A 14,602-nucleotide genomic window follows, 5' to 3' on the forward strand; every position below is an offset into this window, starting at 1 on the left:
GAGAGAGAGAGAGAGAGAGAGAGAGAGAGAGAGAGAGAGAGAGAGAGAGAGAGAGAGATCCAATCTTGGAGGGGCTCTCGCCCCTCCGATGCCATGGAGGCCATGGACCAGAGGGGAAACCCTTCTCCCATCTAGGGAGAATGTCAAGGAAGAAGAAGAAGGAGGGGGGCTCTCTCCCCCTCGCTTCCGCTGGCGCCGGAACGCCGCCGGGGGGCATCATCATCACCGCAATCTACACCAACACCTCCGCCATCTTCACCAACATCTCCATCACCTTCCCCCTCTATCTATAGTGGTCCACTCTCCCGCAACCTGCCTGTACCCTCTACTTGAACATGGTGATTTATGCTTCACATTATTATCCAATGATGTATTGCCATCCTATGATGTATGAGTAGATTTTCGTTGTCCTATCGGTGGTTGACGAATTTCTATGATTGATTTAATTTTCTTGTGGTTATGTTGTTGTCTTTGGTGCACATCATATGAGCGCACACGTGGATCACACCATAGGGTTAGTTGTATGTTGATAAGACCATGTATTGGAGGGCAAGAGTGACAGAAACTTCAGCCTAGCATAGAAATTGATGCATACGGGATTGAAGGGGGACCAATATATCTTAATGCTATGGTCGGGTTTTACCTTAATGAATGTTAGTAGTTGCGGATGCTTGCTAATATTTCCAATCATAAGTGCATAGAATTCCAAGTCAGGGATGACATGCTAGCAGTGGCCTCTCCCACATAAAACTTGCTATCGGTCTAGTAACGTAGTCAATTGCTTAGGGACAATTTCACAACTCCTACCACCACTTCTCCACACTCTCTATACTAACTTTATTGTTTCTTTATCTAAACAGCCCCTACTTTTTATTTACGCACTCTTTATTATCTTGCAAACCTATCCAAAAATACCTACAAAGTATTTCTAGTTTCATACTTGTTCTAGGTAAAGCGAACGTTAAGCGTGCATAGAGTTGTATCGGTGGTCGATAGAACTTGAGGGAATATTTGTTCTACCTTTAGCTCCGCGTTGGGTTCGACACTCTTACTTATCGAAAGAGGCTACAATTGATCCCCTATACTTGTGGGTTATCAAGACCTTTTTCTGGCGCCCTTGCCAGGGAGCCATAGCGTGGGGTGAATATTCTCGTGTGTGCTTGTTTGCTTTATCACTAAGTAGTTTTTATTTTGTTCTCTTGTTTTCTATCTTTAGTTATGGGTAGAAAACGCAAAATACCAAAAAAAATTAGTTGTACCTACTACACCAATGGTTGAAGAACCACTCAAAATCTATCACACTCCTGAAGCTTTTTACTTGGATCATCTTCAATCCCTATGTGCTCCTGCTGAAACCCCAACTAGCTTAGTTGAGGGAAAAATCTTTAGATGAGCATGCTTGTTATGTGCGACATCGCTTATTTTAGAAAGGGAAACTTTTACTGGATCAAATTCATTGTTTGCAATGGTATGCTTGGAATTTATGTGAAATATATGATTTTACTTGTTGTTCTGAAGACCCTAAGAAACACCTTCCCTACCAATGTGAGTTTAGTGATAATAGAATCATATCTTCGTATGCTAAGGTTGTTTATAATTACTATGATGTTCAACAAATTGAAGAATTTGTTGCTTTTAAGGGTGCTTATGAAATTGCTTCTTTGATTGGAAAGTATGATGCTACTCTTTACAAATCTAAAATTTTTGCCGTACTTAAATATTATTATGATAATTATGCTTCTAATGCCTATGTTAAATGATATATTGAGGACTCCTCCGCTGTTCAAGAAGAGACTAATATTTTGCAGGAGTCTATCAAAGAAGAAATTGATGAAACTGTGAGCTCATTGGATGAAAAAGATAATGAGGAGAGCGAAGAACAAAAGGAGGAAGAGCGGATTGATCACCCGTTCCCACCTTCTAATGAGAGTAACTCTTCAACTCATACATTGTTTAATTTCCCTTCATGCTTACCGAAGGATGATTGCTATGATGACTGTTATGATCCCGTTGATTCTTTTGAAATATCCCTTTTGATGATGCTTGCTATGTTTGTGGCCAAGATGCCAATATGAATTATACTTATGGTGATGAACTTTCTGTAGTTCCTTATATTAAACATGAAATTATTGCTATTGCACCCACGCATGATAGTCCTATTATCTTTTTGAATTCTCCCGACTACACTATATCGGAGAAATTTGCCCCTATTAAGGATTATATTGATGGGTTACGTTTTATTATTATACATGATGATTTTGATAGATATAATATGCATGTGCTTTCTGCTCCTACTTGCAATTATTATGGGAGAGGAACTACATCTCCGCCTCTTTATGTTTCCAACACGAATTTTTTTTGCAAGAAACTGTTTATACTATGCATTCGCCTTTACTATGTGTGCATGAATTGTTCTTTTATGACATGCCTATGCATAGGGAGAGAGTTAGACTTCGTTGTTGCATGATATATGTTACCTTGTGCTCACTACTAAATCACAAATCATTATTAATTAAAATTGGCTTTGATATACCTTGGGATCCGGGTGGGTCCATTACTTGAGCACTATATGCCTAGCTTAATGGATTTAAAGAAAGCACTGCCAGGGAGACAACCTGGAAGTTTTAGAGAGTCATTTATTTTTGTTGTGTGCTTTTATAAGGTTTAAAAAGAAAAATAACGTGCCAAGGTTTGCCTTTAGGATGTTTTAGATGCTTGTAGGTTTGTACGGTGTAGGACAGAAACATTGGCTGTAGCGCGCGATTTTACATTTTTTGCTGGAACGTCAAATGGTCCTGAAATTTTCTGCACTATCTTTATATACAAATTGTTTATTTTTACTAATTTTGGTAGAATTTCTGGAGTACCATAGGTATGGTGAATGTTCAGATTATTATAGACTGTTCTGTTTTAGACAGATTCTGTTTTTGATGCATAGTTTGCTTGTTTTGATGAAACTATCGATTTATATCAGTGGATTAAGCCATGGAAAAGTTATATTACAGTAGCTAAAATTAAAAAACAAAATATGAATTGGTTTGCAACAGTACTTAGAGTAGTTATTTGCTTTATTATACTAACGAATCTTACCGAGCTTTCTGTTGAGTTTTGTGTGGATGAAGTGTTCGAAGATCGAGGAGATATCGATGTGAGGAGAAGGAAGAGAGGCAAGAGATCAAGCTTGGGGATGAACTAGGCACCCCAAGTAAATATTCAAGGAGACTCAAGTGTCTAAGCTTGGGGATGCCCCAGAAGGCATCCCATCTTTCTTCAACAAGTATTGGTATGTTTTCGGATTCGTTTCGTTCATGCGATATGTGCAATCTTGGAGCGTCTTTTGCATTTAGTTTTCAATATTATTTCATGCACCATGCTGGTATGAGATAGTATTTGGTTGATTTATAGAATGCTCATTGCACTTCACTTATATCTTTTGAGTATGGCTTTATAGAATGCTTCATGTGCTTCACTTATATCATTTGAAGTTTGGATTGCCTGTTTCTTTTCACATAGAAAACCGCCATTTGTAGAATGCTCTTTTGCTTCACTTATATTTGTTAGAGCATGGGCATATCTTTTGTAGAAAGAATTAAACTCTCTTGCTTCATTTATATCTATTTAGAGAGATGACAGGAATTGGTCATTCACATGGCTAGTCATAAAATCCTACATAAAACTTGTAGATCACTGAATATGATATGTTTGATTCCTTGCAATAGTTTTGCAATATAAAGATGGTGATATTAGAGTCATGCTAGTGGGTAGTTGTGGATTGTAGAAATACTTGTGTTGAAGTTTGTGATTCTCGTCGCATGCACATATGGTGAACCGTTATGTGATGAAGTCGGATCATGATTTATTTATTTATTGTCTTCCTTATGAGTGGCGTTCGGGGATGAGCGATGGTCTTTTCCTACCAATCTATCCCCCTAGGAGCATGCTGCTACCTCTTGAGCAGTGCGTTGGATTTCCTTGAAGAGGAAAGGATGATGCAGCAAAGTAGCGTAAGTATTTCCCTCAGTTTTTGAGAACCAAGGTATCAATCCAGTAGGAGGCTACACGTGTGTCCCTCGTACCTGCACAAAAAAAATAACTCCTCACAACCAAGGCGAAAAGGGGGAGTCAGTCCCTTCACGGTCACTCACGAGAGTGAGATCTGATAGATATGATAAGATAATATTTTTGGTAATTTTTGTGATAAAGATGCAAATTAAAATAAAAGCAAAGTAAATAAATAGGTATAGGAAGATTAATATGATGAAGATAGACCCGGGGCCATAGGTTTCACTAGTGGCTTCTCTCAAGAGAATAAGTATTTTATGGTTGGTGAACGAATTACTGTTGAGCAATTGACAGAATTGAGCATAGTTATGAGAGTATCTAGGTATGATCATGTATATAGGCATCACGTCCGAGACAAGTAGACCGACTCCTGCCTGCATCTACTATTATTACTCCACTCATCGACCGCTATCCAGCATGCATCTAGAGTATTAAGTTCATGGAAACAGAGTAACGCCTTAAGCAAGATGACATGATGTAGAGGGATAAATTCATGCAATATGATAAAACCCCATCTTGTTATCCTCGATGGCAACAATATAATACGTGCCTTGCTGCCCCCACTGTCACCGGGAAAGGACACCACAAGATTGAACCCAAAGCTAAGCACTTATCCCATTGCAAGAAAGATCAATCTAGTAGGCCAAATGTCGGTGTACAAAAAGAGGGGTACATTTTTTGTACCCCTATAACTGTGCACGGGCAGTCTGAGCCACGGACACCACCACACCAAGCAAGGCAAGGGAGGTGAGCTAGGGTAAGACCGAAGCTCAAGAGAACTAGAACGACGCCAAGGCCAAGACCATGAAGAGCAAAGGGGACGAAGCGGACTTCCCCGACAAGATCGTTGCTGAGAGACAGTTCTAGCAGCCCCGGCAAGACCCTTGCCGCAGCGACTCGTCCCGCGCCTACGGAGCAAATCACCCTTGAGTCCACTGCCCCCATGGGGCAAGGATTCAGGGCAACATCCCCGTGGTGGCATGCAGATCTTTGTGAAGACATTCAAGATCAGATACACACTATATAAGATGACGACCCTTGGCGGGATCCCAACTGAGGAAAACCACAAGGCCCCCGGCAAGTACCTTGCCAGGGATGACAGCAGGCGCCTCGGCAAAACCCTTGCCGGGGCCCCGGCAAGGCCCTTGCCAAGGACATCCGCATGACCACTACCAGGCCCATGCCGATTAAACCTCCATCGCCGTTCGCATGCAGCTGCCGACCCGACCAGCTGGGCAGGCACCTGCATGGCGGCCTACAGATCTTTGTGAAGGCCCACCACTGTGCCACGTCAGCTTCCTGCCTACCTACATGGCATCGTAGGGGTCGCTGGCCAGGGCACGTGTCGACACAAGAAGGAGCGGCGACGGACGAGACAGATCTCTCCCCCGTCCCCGATAAAGCAAGGACACCTAAGCAAGACGCATTAAATGTGCCTTGTCATGTAATGCGAGGGATAACCTCGCATCACTGTACCCTTTCCACCTCCTATGTGCCATTGTGGCAACCCCTTTTTCTATAAAAGGAGGCCCGAGGCGACCAAAGGGTGGATTCGGGTTTTTGGAGCTCCTCATGCCCCATAGCTAGCTCAAGAACACAGATATACAATCCACCAAAGCAGGAGTAGGGTTTTACGCATCCTCGCGGCCCAAACCTGGATAAACGAATCGTGTGCTATCTGTTTGATCCGCTCTTCTCACGACCCCGCGCCCCGCTAACCACAGTAGGGATTCTTGTGATCCCATAGGTGTCGTTCCCACTGACATCTCTAGCGCGCCAGGTAGGGGGCGCAGTTGTGAGAATCGGCTTTAGCAGTTAGTTCGGCACTTCTTCATCATCATGGCGCCCAAGAAGAAGACGACGGTGGCGGTTGGCCAGTCGGAAGCCGGACAGCCCGTCCCGATGCGGGCGAGCAGCGGACCGGTCGGAGAAAGGACCCGAGGCACTGCTCGTGAACACCAACACCATCCCAGCAGCCGGCGTTTGGGAGGGGGTGATGTTTGTGCGCCTGGTAACGGGCCACACGTCGCCAAATCCAAAGGCGGAGCCAAGCCCTTCGCGGGTGGAGCGGGGTCTTCCAGGGTCATCGCCGCCCCGTCCGAAGGCGACGCAAGGGCCTCCAAGACTCCCACGCCGGCGCCAACAGCGCGCTCCTCCCAGGCAGCGCGCGACGAACGGTGTAATCACACCGAAGATCCCGGGCGTCGCCGCGGGAAGGGTCCCGAGCGCCAATCTCGGGACGTAGAAGACCTGCCCACTCGCCGAGGCGCTGGTGAAAACGGCATGCGACCGTGGGGTCATGATAGAGCTCCTTCTGACATGCTCAGAAGTCGAAGCGCGTCGCGATCCGTGCAGGTTTCGCCGCCACCGACGCCAGCAGAGGCCCTGGCGCACGCGTAGTTGCTCCTCAACTTTCCTCCCACTACGGGGAAACTTGACGAATAGAGAGCCACTATCCGAAGCCTTGTTGTGGTGGCCAACAAAGACGAACCAAGTACGGTGGGGCCCCCGGGTCGACGCTCCGATGGAGTCCCCCGGACCAGTGGCAGAAAAGCCGGCAGCGCCATGACCATGGTGCATTCACCTCTTCCACACCCGGTACCGCGGATGCCGGCTCGTCGCGACATCGCGGGCGACGACATCTCCATAGCATCGTCTGACCTGCGGATCCACTGTGACCAGCGCCAAGTTCTTCGGGAACGAGCCCATGAAGACGCTCGAACCACTATCGAGCGCCGGCGCGGAGCGCGCCACCAGTCAGACAGGCGAGCAGGGCCTGCTGTGAACCACCCGACCCCGGAGAGCCCTGGAGGCCTACCTTACGAGGTAGGCTGCCCGGCTTTTACCCGTGAGCTGCGGCAGTTCCAGTGGCCCACTCACCGCACCTTCAAACCTGACGTTGGCGAAAAGTACAACGGCAAGACTCACCCGTCTGAGTTCCCCAGCATCTACACCATCGCGATACAAGCGCCGGAGCCCGCGACGATAAGGTGCTTGCGAATTACTTTCCATTGGCTCTTAAACCCAACGCCATGTCGTGGTTGATGCACTTGCCGGTAGACTCTATTTCCTCCTGGTCGGATTTGTGCCATGAGTTTGTGGGCGCCTTTACTGGAGGTCACCAAGCCCATGGCCAAGCAAGCGACCTGCATGTCATTCCCCAGAAGGGAGGCGAGAGTCTGCGCAAGTATATACAGAGGTTCAGCCGGGTACAGTAGACTATCCCTAATGTTCACCCTGCTGCCATCATCAGGACGTTCCATCAGAACGTGCGTAACCACAAGATGCGCGAAGAACTGGCAGTGAACAAGGTGAAAGATGTGGCGGAACTCTATGTTCTTGCTGACAGATGTGCCCGAGCTGAAGAGGGAAGGAAGTACCCCAGTGAAGATGCCGGCGTGGAAACCGACTCCTCAGATGAGGATACTGCCGCCCCGGCGAAGAAAGGCCGGTGCCGCAACAGGAAGCGCAAAGGTAAAGCTGTGCTTGCCGTCGAGGGATCTGACGACGCCGGCTCCGCCAAGAAAACCAAGGCAGATGACCTCGACAAGGAAATTGCCGGATGTGTCACCTGCCGGGCCTTGGCGGCTGCCGAGAAGCCAGGAAACTCCGTCAAGCAATACTGCAAGATTGTAGGATCTTGAAGTAGATGTGTCTAGAGGGGGGGGGGTGATTAGAAACTTAATGCTAAATTTGCAATTTTTAAGCTTTTTCGCTTTAAGTGGAGTTTAGGCATAATTTCAACATTCACAATACATATCAAGCAAGCATGCAAAGAGTGTATAGGCAGCGGAAAATAAAGCATGCAACTTGCAAGAATGTAAAGGGAAGGGTTTGGAGAATTCAAACGCAATTGGAGACACGGATGTTTTTCCCGTGGTTCAGATAGGTGGTGCTATCCTACATCCACGTTGATGGAGACTTCAACCCACGAAGGGTAACGGTCGCGCGAGTCCACGGAGGGCTCCACCCACGAAGGGTCTACGAAGTAGCAACCTTTTCTATCCCACCATGGCCATCGCCCACGAAGGACTTGCCTCACTAGCGGTAGATCTTCACGAAGTAGGCGATCTCCTTGCCCTTACAAACTCCTTGGTTCAACTCCACAACCTTGTCGGAGGCTCCCAAGTGACACCTAGCCAATCTAGGAGACACCACTCTCCAAGAAGTAACAAATGCTGTGTTGATGATGAACTCCTTGCTCTTGTGCTTCAAATGATAGTCTCCCCAACACTCAACTCTCTCTCATAGGATTTGGATTTTGTGGAAAGAAGATTTGAGTGGAAAGCAACTTGGGGAAGGCTAGAGATCAAGATTCATATGGTAGGAATGGAATATCTTGGTCCCAACACATGAGTAGGTGGTTCTCTCTTAGAACATATGAGTTGGAATTGTGTATGTGTTCTGATGGCTCTCTCCACGAATGAAGAGGAGGTGGAGGGGTATATATAGCCTCCACACAAAATCCAACCGTTACACACAGTTTTCCAATCTCGGTGGGACCGAATCAACAAACTCGGTCGGACCGAAAAGGTAAACCTAGTGACCGTTAGAGATTTTCGGTGGGACTGACATGCAACTCGGTAGGACCGATATGGTTAGGGTTTGGGCATAACGTAATCTTGGTGAGACTGATTACACAAACTCGGTGATACCGAGTTTGGTAATAAGCTAACCAGAGAGTTGGTCAGGTAAACTCGGTGGGACTGATTTGCTCTTTCGGTGAGACCGAAAAGTTACAAAAAGGAAACAGAGAGTTTACATTGCAATCTCGGTGAGACCGAGATCCCATCGGTGAGACCGAACTGATTAGGGTTTGGCAGTGGCTTATGACATGTGAAACTCAGTGGCGCCGGATAGAAAGAATCGGTATGACCGAGTTTGGCTTAGGGTTTAGGTCATTTGTGGAAGTGGGAAAGTAGCTGAGGATTTTGGAGCATATCATTAAGCACATGAAGCAAGAGGCTCATTAAGCAACACCTCATCCCTCCTTGATAGTATTGGCTTTTCCTATGGACTCAATGTGATCTTGGATCACTAAAATGTAAAATGAATAGTCTTGAGCTTTAAGCTTTAGCCAATCCTTTGTCCTTAGCATCTTGAAGGAGTTCCCACAACCTTTAGTCCATGCCACTCCATTGTTGAACTTATCTGAAACATACTAGATAGAAACATTAGTCCAACAAGAGATATGTTGCCATCAATTACCAAAACCACCTAGGGAGCACTTGTGCTTTCAATCTCCCCCTTTTTGGTAATTGATGGCAACATACATCAAAGCTTTAGATAAGGATATAAAGAACAACAAGTAAAGCTTTGGAAGGACATGCAACAAGCATAGGCTCCCCTTACATGAATGCAATCATATGAATATAAAATATAAAAGAATGTGAGAGCATAATCATGACAGAGTAGGCAAAGTGTTACATGTATCTTGGCCATATGCATCAGAGTAAAAGATTATCAAGGAAAATACCTTCATGCTCATGAGTCCTTCTTGCAAACAGTATGTACATAAGCAAGAACTCCTCATACTCATGATTTTGATGCATACACTTACCGTGTAGTCTTTGAGTTGGCTTAGGATGGAATGAACCTGCTCAAACAAAGTTAGATAACACAGGTACATCCACTAGCCAGAGCACACAAAAGAAACCACAAGAATGCCAAGACTGGGATGACATGTAGAGAGTGAGTACAAGGTACCACATTGGATTCAACATGTCCCCAAGAGTAAATATATGCAATGAATTTGACTGATTTCTTTCCCTTAGGTGTCTTGCTCCCCCTGAATCTTACATGGGATATTGGGAGAAGATAGGGAACAGAAAATCAGAGCTGAAAGATACAAATGGATAGAACTTAATGCAAATACATGTCTTTCCCCCAAAAAGGCATGTGACATCTCTCCTCTTGAACATCAAGCATCTGGGATCCTTGAGTATTCTCTCCCCCTAGAAATCTCTTTCTCCCCCAAAAAGGCACCGAGTGGAATGTTTCGGTGGTACCGAAAGGATTCGGTTGGACCGAAAATTACAAGTCGGTGAAACCAAGTTTACACAGAGAAAAACATTTGTCACCTCAGCTCACTAGACATGTAGGATCTCACAAAGATTTGCAATGAATTACCTGAAGGATTTGCAAGGAATTGAATGCAGAAAATGCAGAACAAAAAAAAGAGAAAAGAGAAGAAACTGAAAGATCTAGATGAAGTTTTTTTTTGAAAAAGAGAAAGAAAATAAACATGCATGAGAAAAATGCAATAACACAGAAAAGAACACAAGAGAACTTCATCTAGAGTTGGGCGGTGACATAGTCACCTATGTTAGAGTATATTGACTTAGGAGTCAAGTGAGAACACTTGATCATAGGTCATACTCATCGTTTAAGCTCAAAATGGGGTTACCATTTTTCGTTTAAGCATCTTGATGTATTCACATCTTGTTGAGTTGCTTTGACTCATGTCTTGGAGTAAAGCTTCTCTAAGATGGAATAACATACCTTGGGTGGTGGTGTGGTTCTTGCTCATGTAGTTGAACTTGTGTGGGTGCTCAAGGTTGATGTAGCTCATCAAGAGTTGGGAGCACCACTTGGAGTTTGAGTTCATCTACCTACATGGGTTAGTTCTTGCAAGGAAGAGCACTTGTGTATCCAAAAATGACAATCATGAAGCTCAACATAGAATTTGTCAAAGGATATGTTTGAATGGTTTTGTGCTTCCTTGTCTTCAACCACCATTGTGTAGAGTCTTGGTGATGTAGAGATTGCTCAAGATGTGAGTGAGTCGCAATCTCATGGAATTAGATTCAACCAAGCACCTACATGGGTTAGACAACATGCAAGGTGCAAATATATCCAAGACATAAGATAGTTATCATAAGAGATATATCATGGATTAGTCATAAGCTCATGTCTTACATGTATCCAATGGAGTTTCTACTCCAAGTTCGAAGCATCAATGATGTTCAATTCTCCTCTCAACCTGCAAAACACTTTCTCATCAAGAGGTTTAGTAAATATATCCGCTAATTTCTTATCGGTGCGAACATGCTTAAGATCAATGTCACCCTTAGCAACATGATCTCGAATGAAATGATGACGAACTTCAATATGCTTAGTTCGAGAATGTTGTACAGGATTATGACCAATTTTGATAGCACTTTTATTGTCACAAAGTAGTGGAACATGTTTCACATAGATCCCATAATCTTTAAGAGTTTGGGTCATCCAAAGTAATTGAGCACAACATGAACCAGCGGCAATGTATTTCGCTTCGGCGGTAGATAAGGATACCGAGTTTTGTTTCTTGGAAGACCAAGACACAAGAGATCTACCAAGAAATTGACAAGTACCCGAAGTGGACTTTCTATCAACCTTGTCTCCGGCATAATCGGAGTCGGAATAGCCAACGAGATCAAAAGAAGATCTCTTAGGATACCAAATGCCAAAGTTTGGTGTATGGATTAAGTATCTCACTATCCTTTTCACAGCCTTAAGATGACATTCTTTAGGAGCAGCTTGATATCGTGCACACATGCACACACTTAGCATAATATCGGGACGTGAAGCACATAGGTATAACAATGAACCAATCATAGAGCGATAAACCTTTTTGATCAACCGGTTCACCATCTTTGGTTAAATCATTATGTCCACTAGTAGGCATGGGTGTAGACATACCTTTGCATTCTTGCATATTGAACTTCTTGAATAAGTCCTTGGTGTACTTTGTTTGAGAGACAAATGTACCTTCCTTAGTTTGCTTGATTTGCAAACCGAGAAAGAATTTGAGTTCACTCATCATAGACATCTCAAACTTCTCTGATATTAGCTTTCCAAACTTTTCACTAAAGAGAGGGTTAGTTGAACCAAATATGATATCATCAACATAAATTTGGCATACAAATAGTTCTCCATTAACCCTTTTAGTAAAAAGAGTAGAATCAATTTTACCAATTTCAAAACCACTTGTAGTAAGGAACTTGGTCAAGCATTTATACCATGCTCTAGGAGCTTGTTTAAGACCATAAAGAGCTTTGTGAAGTTTGTAAACATGATTTGGTTTCTTAGGATTGATAAAACCGGGAGGTTGTTTGACATAAACTTCCTCCTCTATTTCACCATTTAGAAAAGCACTTTTGATGTCCATTTGGTACATGGTGATATTATGGTGATTAGCATAGGCAAGTAAGATGCGAATGGACTCAAGTCTAGCAACGGGAGCATATGTCTCACCATAGTCCATACCTTCGACTTGTGTGTATCCTTGGGCGACGAGACGTGCTTTGTTGCTAACCACTTGTCCATCTTCATCTTGCTTGTTGCGAAACACCCATTTGGTACCAATGATGTTGTGGTTGTTGTCGGGCTTCTCAACTAATGTCCAAACTTGGTTTCTCTCAAAGTTGTGTAGCTCTTCATGCATAGCATTTATCCAATCCGGATCTTCCAATGCTTCTTCAACCTTCATAGGTTCAATGCTAGAGATGAATGAATAGTTTTCACAAAAGTTAGCTAAACGAGTCTTTGAGCAAGTGATTCTCCCGGTTTGTATATCATTTAAGATTTGCTCGACGGGATGATCTTTGGCAATTCTTTCTCGAACTCGTGAGAGCTTTTGCTTGGGTCTTTGTTCAACATCTTCTTCATCTTGTTCTTCTTCTTGGTCTTCATCATTGTTGAAGTTGTCGTTCTCTTGTCGTGGTGGAGAAGGAGGTTGTTGATGTTCGTCTTGATGTATTTCTTTGTTTTCTTCATCTTGATGTGTCCCACTTGTGGATGCTTCCGTGTCAATTCTTGGTTCACTTTGTCGTGAAGTAGAAGCTAACACTTGGACGGATGAAGTACTCTCCTTCACCTCCATTGGACGAATTTTGCCAATGGACAAGTCTTGGATTGCTTCTGAAGGGTCTTTGTCTCCTACATCAATTGACAATTGCTCTACTTGCGAGCCATTAGATTCATCAAACTTCACATCTACCGTCTCTTCAACCTTTCGGTGAAATTGTTGTAGACACGGTAAGTGTGAGAGTTTGAGCCATAACCAAGTAGGAAACCTTCATGAGATTTAGGGGCAAACTTTGAACAACGATGCTTATCAAGAATGTAGCACTTTGAGCCGAATACTCGAAAGTATCTAACTTGGGGTTTGTTACCGATGAGGAGCTCGTATGCCGTCTTGTCGAGTAGCTTGTGAAGATACAAGCGATTTGTTGCGTGACAAGCTGTCTCAACCGCTTCAGCCCAAAAGTGCTTCGGCGTCTTGTATTCATCAAGCATCGTTCTTGCCATTTCTATGAGCGTCCGGTTCTTCCTCTCAACAACTCCATTTTGTTGAGGTGTGTACGTAGCCGAGAACTCGTGTGAAATCCCTTCTTCGTCAAGAAAGGTGTCCACATTTGCGTTCTTGAACTCCGTTCCGTTGTCACTCCGAACCTTCTTCATCTTCACGTCAAACTGATTTTGGGCCTTCCTAGCGAAGTTTCTGAAGATCTTCTGGACCTGCAACTTGTCATTAAGAAAGAACACCCACGTAAATCTTGAAAAATCATCAACTATAACTAGACCAAAAGAATTTCCACCGAGACTCTTGTAGGCGTTGGGACCAAAAAGATCCATATGAAGTAGCTCGAGTGGCCTCCTTGTGGTCATGATGTTCTTCACGGGATGTCTTCTTCCAACCTGTTTACCTGCTTGACAAGCACTGCAAAGTCTATCCTTATCAAATATGACATCGTTAACTCCAAGGATATGATTTCCTTTAATAAGCTTGTCAAGGTTTCTCATGCCAACGTGACCTAGTCGTCTATGCCACAACCAACCTTTTGAGGATTTAGCAATAAAGCAAGTTTTAGGTTGTGCCTTTTTAGAGAAATCGACAATGTAAAGATCACCTCTACGCATACCGGTAAAGACCATTTTATGATTGTCTCGACAAAATACTTGGCACTCTACCTCAGTAAATAGGACATTCAAACCGAAATTAGCAAGTCTAGATACTGAAAGTAAGTTGTAGCCAAGGGATTCAACGAGCATGACATTTTGAATGGAACTATCATGTGAGATGGCCACCTTACCAAGGCCAACCACTTTACCCCTTGAATTATCACCAAAGGTGACATATTTTCGAGGGCCGTCATTTTCAGCAAGCTCACGGAACATCTCTTCATCTCCGGTCATATGATCAGTACATCCACTATCAAGAACCCATTCCTTTCCTCCTGACTCATATTCCCAAAGATTTGGCATAAGACCAAAATGTCTCATTGCATCATCAAGATCGAAGTCACTATCATCATCATCATAGTATCCATGTTCACCAAGATCTTGTGACTCATCATTTCCTAGAGAGGGTAATTCATTAGATAAATGATCATCAAAGTGGTCACCTTTATGAATTCTTATAGCTTCGAATATGATATCACTAATGATTCCAACATCTCCTTTAGCTCGCTTGAGATTGGCAAGCTCAAATAGATAATCACCAAAACTAGGATCACTAGAGTTCATCTTACTCAAGGCAATAGATTTATGGAGAATT

The sequence above is a fragment of the Triticum dicoccoides genome, chromosome 1A (genome assembly GCF_002162155.2).
Source record: "Triticum dicoccoides isolate Atlit2015 ecotype Zavitan chromosome 1A, WEW_v2.0, whole genome shotgun sequence".
In the NCBI taxonomy this organism is placed as follows: domain Eukaryota; kingdom Viridiplantae; phylum Streptophyta; class Magnoliopsida; order Poales; family Poaceae; genus Triticum; species Triticum dicoccoides.